This window comes from Populus euphratica, unplaced genomic scaffold, assembly GCF_000495115.2.
Source record: "Populus euphratica unplaced genomic scaffold, PopEup_1.0 scaffold71.1, whole genome shotgun sequence".
NCBI classification, from domain to species: domain Eukaryota; kingdom Viridiplantae; phylum Streptophyta; class Magnoliopsida; order Malpighiales; family Salicaceae; genus Populus; species Populus euphratica.
Genome location: NW_011499949.1, coordinates 487,660 through 497,227, shown reverse-complemented (window position 1 = coordinate 497,227; position 9,568 = coordinate 487,660).

The window sequence follows — 9,568 nt, the reverse complement described above, 5'->3', positions numbered from 1 at the left end:
AAAAATACCCTAAAAAATCAATAATAACTAGTACACTATGTGGAAATACCAATATATTCCTTGTTAAAAAAGACAATCATTTTTCTAGCCCATAGACGTCACCATACTAATATAATGAATAATGAAATATACCTATATTTATAGAAAAATCACCTTTTTCTTTTAGTATATTTGTTATAGAGGTTTCAAGAAAGAGAAATTAGTAAGTCATGGGTTTATATATTATTGACAAAGATAGTAAATATATATATATATATTAGATAGACAATGAAAATGATTGACAGTAAAGTATTTTAAAGTAATTAGTTAGACCATATAAACTTGTTAACCAAAAAAGAAAAAGAAAATATTTAAAGTAAACTACTCTAATACCATGTAAAATTTTAGAATAAAAGAGAAAAATATTATTTAATAATTGGATTATATATTTTATAGTTAACTCAAGTGGAGTTTATATAGTCATATAACAAGATATATAAGAAAATAATATGAAACAATTTATACAAATGCTTGATCATCTTCCTTGATTAGATAATTGATATAATTTTTTAAAAGCCTTAAGTTGTTTAATTCCTTGATTTCTTTCTCTTATTGACTATTAGATAATTAAGAATATTTAACTTCATTATTTTCTTAACAATACCAACACCAATACCCAAGTTAAAGAATTAATTAATTTTGAAGATGATTAATTTTTATTCTATCTAACGAGTCTTACCAAATTCATCAAAATAATACCTCAAATATTAAAAAATAATAGAAAGCTAAGAAAATAAACTATTGTTTTTTTGTTTAAAAGACCTAAAAAAAAACCTATATTATCTAAAATTCATTAATTAAATTCCTATAAAAATCATAGAGTTTGATCCAACTAGAATTATGGTGATCTTGTTAATATCAAAATCATAATTGAGGTGTCATTTTTGAATAATGATAGCCTTTCCTCCAAACATTTAAGGACCATTTTCAATAACCCTTTACAAGTTGGTTTTTTTTTTAAAATAGAATATTATAAACCAATCACTCACATGCATGGTACCTTTAAGGGTTAAGGCTTATTTATATCCTTTTTGCACTTGATTTCACAACATGAAATGACATTTTGATACTTAAAGAAAATCCAAAAAGACAATGAGATAATGATCTTATATATAAATATCATGACACATATCCTTAGTAAATTAAAGGTTAGCTAAAAAGAAATAGAGTCTAGTGAAAACCAAATGTTAGAGTTGGTAACTCTTACTTTCTCAGTCTAAGAACCTAAAGAGATGTTGGGTTTGGTAAAGGTGAAGGGGTGTTTTTTTGGGTTATTTGAAGGTGTTTTTTAGTGGTGGTGGTTGCAATATTTGTGTTGGTGGTTTGTTACAAGGGGTTGGGAGCATATTAAAAGGTAGTGTAGATTACTAGCTTGTTTGCTAGTCGACTGCTTTCTATAATCGATCAACTAGTTATTGAAAAAAATCTAGGCAGAAATAGATTATGGGTGGCAATTTTAAGTATCAATAAACTCATAATATAAACATATGTCAATTCTATTCATGATAAATTATGCAATTACACTAGGAAGATTGATTTGATTTATTCTAAGATAAATTATGTGATCATACTAAGAAGACTTAGTTTATCCCATCCTTGAAATATTATAGGGTTGTTGTTTTTTTGGATATCATCTAGAGAAAAGAAAATATCGTTACTTTGAATAATTTAATTTATATATAAAAAACTTACATTCGTGGTCATTAACTATAATATATTTTTATGCCCTTTAATAACATTTCTGTTGAGATCATGGTCTCAGTTTTAAAGGAAAAGATAACAAAGTTTCTTTAGTAGATTTCTTCTAAGTGGTTAACGAATAGACTTCTCATGTTTTATAGTGTGAACAAATATTTTATTTATACTTGTTAAAAGCTTTCTAAAATCTCAAGGCTCCAACTATATTTTGAAGTTAGCAAACACCTAATCTAAATTTTCTCATCTCAAAAGCTTATGGTCAAGTAGAAAAAACTATACTCTGACTTAGAGTGATCAAATTGTTGCATAACACTTCTTACTCTTTATTGATGAGTTGTTGAAGTTTTGATGGGGTAGATGTACCAACAACTACAGGGAAGTCCATGACATGCCTCATTCCATGAGTGTCTTGTTTTTTTTTGCCTTTGATGATGATTAGAAATGCCGATAAACCAGTTATAAAAGACCAATTAAAGACTTGTTGATCACCTTCCATAAACAGTGCCTAATGGTAATGTCCCAAAAATATTATATATTGAATAATTAATTAATTTCTTGATTTTAACAATCTGATACATTCTTTTTATCTAAAGTGGCTGGTATTTAGTAAGCCAAGGTGGTTGATACTCGTAAAAAGTTCTTTTTAATGAATTTAGAAATTCTCTAATTCTTAAGTATCTTTTTTATAAAAAAGACAATAATATTTTCGAGAAAGATTCTAAAAATAAATGTACTATAGAAAATGGAGATTCAAAACTCCTTTTAAGTGTGTAATAGGTCTTTATAGCACATCATTCTAACCCATTAATAGAGAGAATGACTAAAAAGTCATTTTTTGTAGTATTAAAACTTCTTGTATCAAAGAAATAAAAATATTTAACTCATTAAAATGTTGTGATTTAAAATGGAGCCTAGTAAGATTGTTAGAGCCATATGTAGTTGGATATAATACTTAACTGAGTTAGAGAAAGATGAATTTAACAACTTGTTAGGTTTATTTGTATATGAGCTTAATACTTAATTAAACCTAAAAATATTGAATTTAGTAGTTTGTCATACTTATATATACTTGATTTTAAGATTTAATTGAGTCTAGGAGTTATGCATAGCTCACCAAACTCATATTAAAAAATATTGAGCCTAACAACATATAAATCCTGTATATACTTGAAGTGAGTACTTGACTAACTTCAAAAATAACCCCAAAAATATTAGATTATCACCCGTTAATATTTGCTTTAAATGAATATATAGATAAAAAAAATAAAAAGAAAATACTGATATATCATAGCTAATTATTGGACAAACAAATCATTTAATGACTGATATATAAGCACGTGAAATCTGATCATATCGATGCGGGCATCCCAAACTGTTGACTATCAAGAAATATTTTATAATTATGATATTTATTGGCTATACTTAGTTGAATATTAATTTTGATTTGTTTAGTAAATACAAGCAACGGGCAATGCTTGTTAATTAATTTTATGATCTGTGACCTCAATCGTAAGGAAACAATAGTGTATTTTTACACTGAAAATGGTGGTTAAATTAATTTGGGCTGGATGTCATCTTCTTTAATTTTCTAAACTAGTTAAATTTTAGATTTATTTTATCATATTTATAAATTTAATTTTTTAAAAAAAATTATTAAAATTTATATAATTATTAATTTTAAAATTCATGAATTTAATTAAAATATATATAAACTGACCTAAATACCTATATTAATAAAAAAAATTAGTTTTGATGCTTTCAATTTAGATGAAGTTTTGATTTGTATCATGTTTTTTTCTCTTTTTGTTATTTAATTTTGTTTTTCAATGTAATACTTTCTTATTTAGTTTATTTATTTACAATTAAACTTCATAAGGGTTTCTTGCAGCACTAAATAAAGATTCCGAATTGATGTAGATTTGAAAAATATAATTCAGTTTTAACATGATTAAAACTCCAGAAACCAAAATTGATGCTGAAACGAATTCTTACCTCCTTTTCTTTTAATTTTTTTTTTCTATTGTAGCGCCAAGGCGTCTTGTTAACTTTTTCGTCCCCAAAGTTTTTTACTTTTTTTATTTTTGATCCTTATGTTTTAAAAGATTTTTATATTTTAATTTAGAACTTGATTTTATTTATGTTTAAGTTCCTGAGTTTAAGAGAAAAAAATAAGTTATCAAAAAACAAGAGAAGATAAAGAAAGTCATCAGTTGACAATATTTTAACAATTAAAAAAAATTATTTTTTTATTAATGAGTTTTATTTCACAAGAAAAATATGATTAAGATGTTTTTCATACCCTCATCTTATAAAAAAAAAAAGTAAATAAAGGTTGATAAAGAAAACAAAAACACAGCTTAAATTTGTGTTTTTTGACCTATAAGTATTTGAGAAATTGGTTCATTTAGGTTCTAAGAGTGTTTTCTAGATGTTTTTAAACTAAAAACTTAAAATGTGTTGACAAATAGTTCTTTGAATTGGAAAAACTATTGCTCGATTTTCATATCACCTGTCTGGTTGTTAAAATCTAAAAAAACAAATAACATATTATTTACTTCCTCACATAAGATAAAAAAAAAACATTTAGGATTTGAGCTCGCGTGTTTGGCTTGTTAATTTTTTCTTGGGATTTCGATTTAAGTCCATTAAAATAGATTAATTAAAATTTTATTTGAGGTTTTTTTATTGCATACCATTCAATTATCACTTTTATTTTAACTAATATCATAGTTTTTTTAATTATATTAGCAAGTATTTTTTTGTACAACCCTTCATGAAGTTTTTTTTTTAATTTATTCGATGGCTTTTTTGTGCATGTTTATTTTTATTATCATCAAATTAAATAAAAATGATGTAAAAAATAAATTTGTTAAACTTAACATGGAAATATATATAGTAGGTGAACTTTGATCAATCCAAAACATTATTGTTTCAATATTTGTAAAACAATGTTAAAACACTATCACCTTGATATTTTTTTCTCAAATCAAATTAAATTTTTTGGTAGGTTAATTAGATTGTGTTCTAAATTTCTTAATCAGGTAGGTCATATAAAAGTCAAGTCCAACACAATTTTGTTTAAAAACCACATTAAAAATCAAGACAAGAAAGGGTTTGCCTTAACAAATCTTTAATTTTAATTGTAATTCATTAAAAAATTAATAACTTATAATAATATTTTTTTTATGATTGAAATTGACTTTTAATTTAACATGCGATATAGCGTGAGCATGCTAGTTTTGGCATATAACAATTATTTTCTTTTATTTTGTTTCTTTAATTTTTTTTATAACTTGATTATTTTTTTATTTAATTTCATTAAAATAATTTTACTATTAGAAAACACCTTAATAATGCTCGTATAATTTTTATTATGTTTAATTTTTTGTTTATTTTTGCAACTTAAAAGTTTTGTCTGGTTTATAAACATGTAGTCTAGTAATTTATAGAGTTGTGTTTGATTAGTATTAAAAGAAAAAAATAATAAAGAGATAAAAATATATTTAAGATAATTTTCTAGTGAATTTTTATATTTTTTAAACATAAGATTGATAAGGAAACAAAATAATAAATATACTAAAATGTATGAGATATTTTATGTAGTCACAAACACACTTTATTATCTACAATAATAATGGAGCAACGTCTGTGGTCTTGGCAAGAAAAAATAATTGCTTTTGATTAAAGGGTGATTTGATATTATTACATAGTTTATTTATCATTATGAATTTGTTTGGGGTTGTTTTCATTGATTCATCTTTTAATACACAATAAAATAACTAAAATACTCTTAAAAAAATTAATTTGAGTTTTTTTTAATTGATATATTTTTTAATTTCATCCATTATCATTAGATTGTTTAAGAATTAGACTTTATAATTTATTTCGGTTTACTTTTTATAGGGTTTTCTAAGTGTTATAATCTAAATCACAGATTTTGAAGGTTAACTCACGTCTCATGACCTGAGTTAAAGGTTTTATAGATTAAACCGAGTTCACTCAAGTTGTTTTTTTATTTACTTTCTTTGAGATTATCTCGATCTCATGACTTAGGCCATGAATTTGGCAAATAAACTTATGTTGACTTATTTTCTTATTTTATGTTTTTTTAATTGATTTTTTTTTTAATTTTATTATAGATTAATTGATAATTAGTCTTCATAAATGTTTTGATTTAATTTCTTTGGGTTATTTTGGCATGATGACCTAGATCATGAGTTTGACATATTAACCAGGGTTTACTCATATCATTTTTTTATTCTTTTTTAATTTATTTTTTTTATTTCATCCTTCAAAATTTAGTTGATTGAAAATAGAGCTTAATAATTTGTTTTGATTTGATTTATACGGGGTTATCATTGCCTATTGACTTGGGTCACGAATTTAGAAGGTTAACCCGGGTGATATAATCCAAGAAAGGGTTAGACAAGAAAATTAAGATTCTAACATAATTGTATTTACTATTCAGTTTGCACTATTAAGCATAATTGATACGATTCATGAAAGGGTTAAACATGAAACTTTAAATTTTAACATAATTGTGCCTATAGTCTAATTTTACGCTATCAAGCATAGCTTTTAATTTGATTGTTGGATTGAGCTGAAATTTAACCATGAGCTTTCAATTATAATGTTTTGAATAAACTTGTGTTTTCATGATAGAATTGAAACTATCTTGAATATCATCTATCTCTTCTTTTCTTTTCTTTTTTTTACTTTTTATGTTGCTAATATGCTTAGGAACAATAACAAAATGAAACAACAATTTTTTTAGTACTAAGATGCTGAAAACACAAAGAGAAAAAGAAGACTAAAAAACACAACAAACTTATGGAACACAAAGAAAACAAATTTTTTAAGAAGATATAACCTTATTTTGGAGCTTTTCTCTAATACCAACAAATATGAATCTCATGATCACATGGTTATATAACCTATATAGAAGAAAGACAAATCCTGGAAATATAAAGAATCAAGTTTGATAGGAGTGTGATATATAGATTACCTAATCAAAGTAACATCGCTACTGGAAAATGAACCCCCACTCTATAAATATTAATTCATGAATGAGAAGTATAATGAAGAAAGTCACAAAGTTATTTATATTTTAATAAGTTTGATTGTTCTTTGTTTAATCAAAGAGAAAAGTGTTGCATCATACAAAACACAAGTTTCTTAAAAAACATTGTGGCAAAAAACTCTTAGTTAAATGTCAGTTCAATTCAATAGTCGGATTTAAAGTTATACTTAATAGCATAAAATGAGATAGTAAATGTAATTACACTAAAATCTGAATTTTCTTGTTCAATTCTTTCTTAGATCATATCAATAATGCTCAATCGTAACTAACTTTATGGTGTTGTTCCTAGCTAGCTCTCCATAATGAATTGATGGTTTTGTCCTTAACCAAATCAACCTAGAAAACTAAGCTTCTAGGTAAAATGGTCTTTTCTAAGTGATCCATTTATCGTTTTCATTATCAACGGAGGTATAAAGGTGTTTTAACATTTTTTAGAATAGTAAAATACTTTCACTACCCTTAAAAACAAAAATTAAATAAGTGGTTGCAAAATGGAGGTATAAAACAAAAATTAAATAAGTGGTTGCAAAGAGTTTTTATGAGATTTCATATTTTTTAGCATGATAAAATTGATAACTTACTTTTGGTTTCAAATTAATTTAGGCTTGCTTTAGGGGCATTTTTGTAATTTCATATGGGTTTTTTGTTATAACCCAAATAGGGGTAAATTAATATTTTATGTTAATTAAAAAATATTAAATCTCTCTTTGATGATGCATACAGTGTCCTTCGATAGTAAAAAATTATCTTTTGATGTTTCATTATATTTCATGTCGCATCCCTTTTCTCCACTGACAATTTATATATGATTTTTCATAACAGATTGCTGCCAAAGCTAATTTTTTTTCCTTCTCTTTTTCTCTTCTCCCTCAAAATTAATGTCTAGCATTAAATTTTCAAGGTAATTTCCTTGGTTAGGGATACATGAGTATCAATTCTTATTCTTTTGATTTTTGTCCCTGATTCTTTTGTAAGTTTTTTATTTTGTTTTTTAATTTCATCATTGAATCTAATTTTTCTAATTATTTGTTTTTCCAAATTAGGTCTTGGTTCATTTTTTTTCTCTTCATTCTCTCTTGTATCTTTTATAAAATTTCAATTGTTTTCAATCTTATCCTTTAATCAAAATATTTAGTTTGTTATTTTTTTTGATTTGGTCCTCATTTTTTTGTGGTTTCTTTTTTTTTAAAAATGATTTTATGAAATTAATTTTTCTTTTCAATTTAGCCCTTCAATCCAAAATTATCCACCCTCTCATTTTTTTTCAAAAAAAATTAATCATCGCTCTTTTGATTGTTATTTTATATTTTTGATTATTTTTATGATTGATTTTTTTAATTTTATTTTTTAAAACTTGATATTTTAAAGTTGGGCTTCATGGTTTTTTCAAGTTTGATGTTTCCAAACAAATGGTCCTATTCAAAACCTTCTTAAAGTACCTAACAACCTTAAATCATCTCAAAATCACATAAAAAATCAAATTAAACTTGTTCCTTTTTTTTTCCCCAAGCATGTTTATATAAAAAAACCCACTATCATCAAATAGAGCTTATTGCTAACAAAAACAATGAGTTTCATTGCTGAAAAGTGGTCAAATCGACCCTTTCTAGTTTCCAGCTATTTTTAAACAACTTTTATTTTATTTTATTAACACATGGACTGAAATATTAAAAAAATAAACTTTAAAATCAAAACTAAAATTATAAAAATTATAGGGATGGTGAAAGAAGAAGATGGAAAGTATAAGTGTGAAAAAGAAGTTTACTAATGCATTTTAGATTGGTCACGAGTTTCTTTTATTTTACACTTTGATCCCTTTATTTATCCTTTCAATCCTTAACAAATTTTGATTAATTGGTTATTAATTTGGAAATTAAAAACTACACTTGAAAAAAAATAAAAGTTTGAGAATGAAAATTAAAAAAAGCTATTATATATTGCTACAATGTTTTACCTAGACATTTTAATATATTTAGTAATATATCTAATCTAATTCGTATTATGCATCAATCAAAACTAAATATTTCTTTATAGATCTTAAAAGCATATCCTTCACTTGATATTGATGTTCGGTCTACGTTTAATAGGATGAGTAAGATGGACATACAGTTGATCTAAATATTTTAGCTATATTATTTTTTTTATTGGATATTACAGGTGTTTTTGGATTAATTTGTACATCAATCAAGACTAGATTTATTTGTGAATAATTTTAATGACACACCCTTAAATGGACACGGTGCATTTAGATGAATTTAATGAATTCTCTGTATGCTAGTTCAAAATTTTGAATCTAAAAAGGAAAGAAGGGAACAAATCTCTTTAAAATCTAATAGAAAAACTATTTCACTTTATTTTGATCATAATTATTTGATAAATTATTATTAACAAAACAAATAATACTCATGTAAGAGTTATTTTTACTATGCACCATCACAAAAAACATTATTCATTTTAATATGTTTTTTTTTCAATATTTGGTTGGCAGGGATTTAGGCTTATGACTTATTTTGATTTATTTTTTATAAATTTATCTCAGTTTTATAACATAAGTTGTGGGTTTAGCCTATTTGATTTTTTTAAACAAAACACTAAAAAAAGTAGTGCTTTTACCATGCAACACTTCACAAAACACTATTCATTTCAATAGTTTTTTGTTTCAATTTCATGTTTCAATATTTTGTTTGTTTGGAATCATGTTTATGATTTATTTTGATTTACTTTTTATAGAGTTATCTTAATTTTATAATC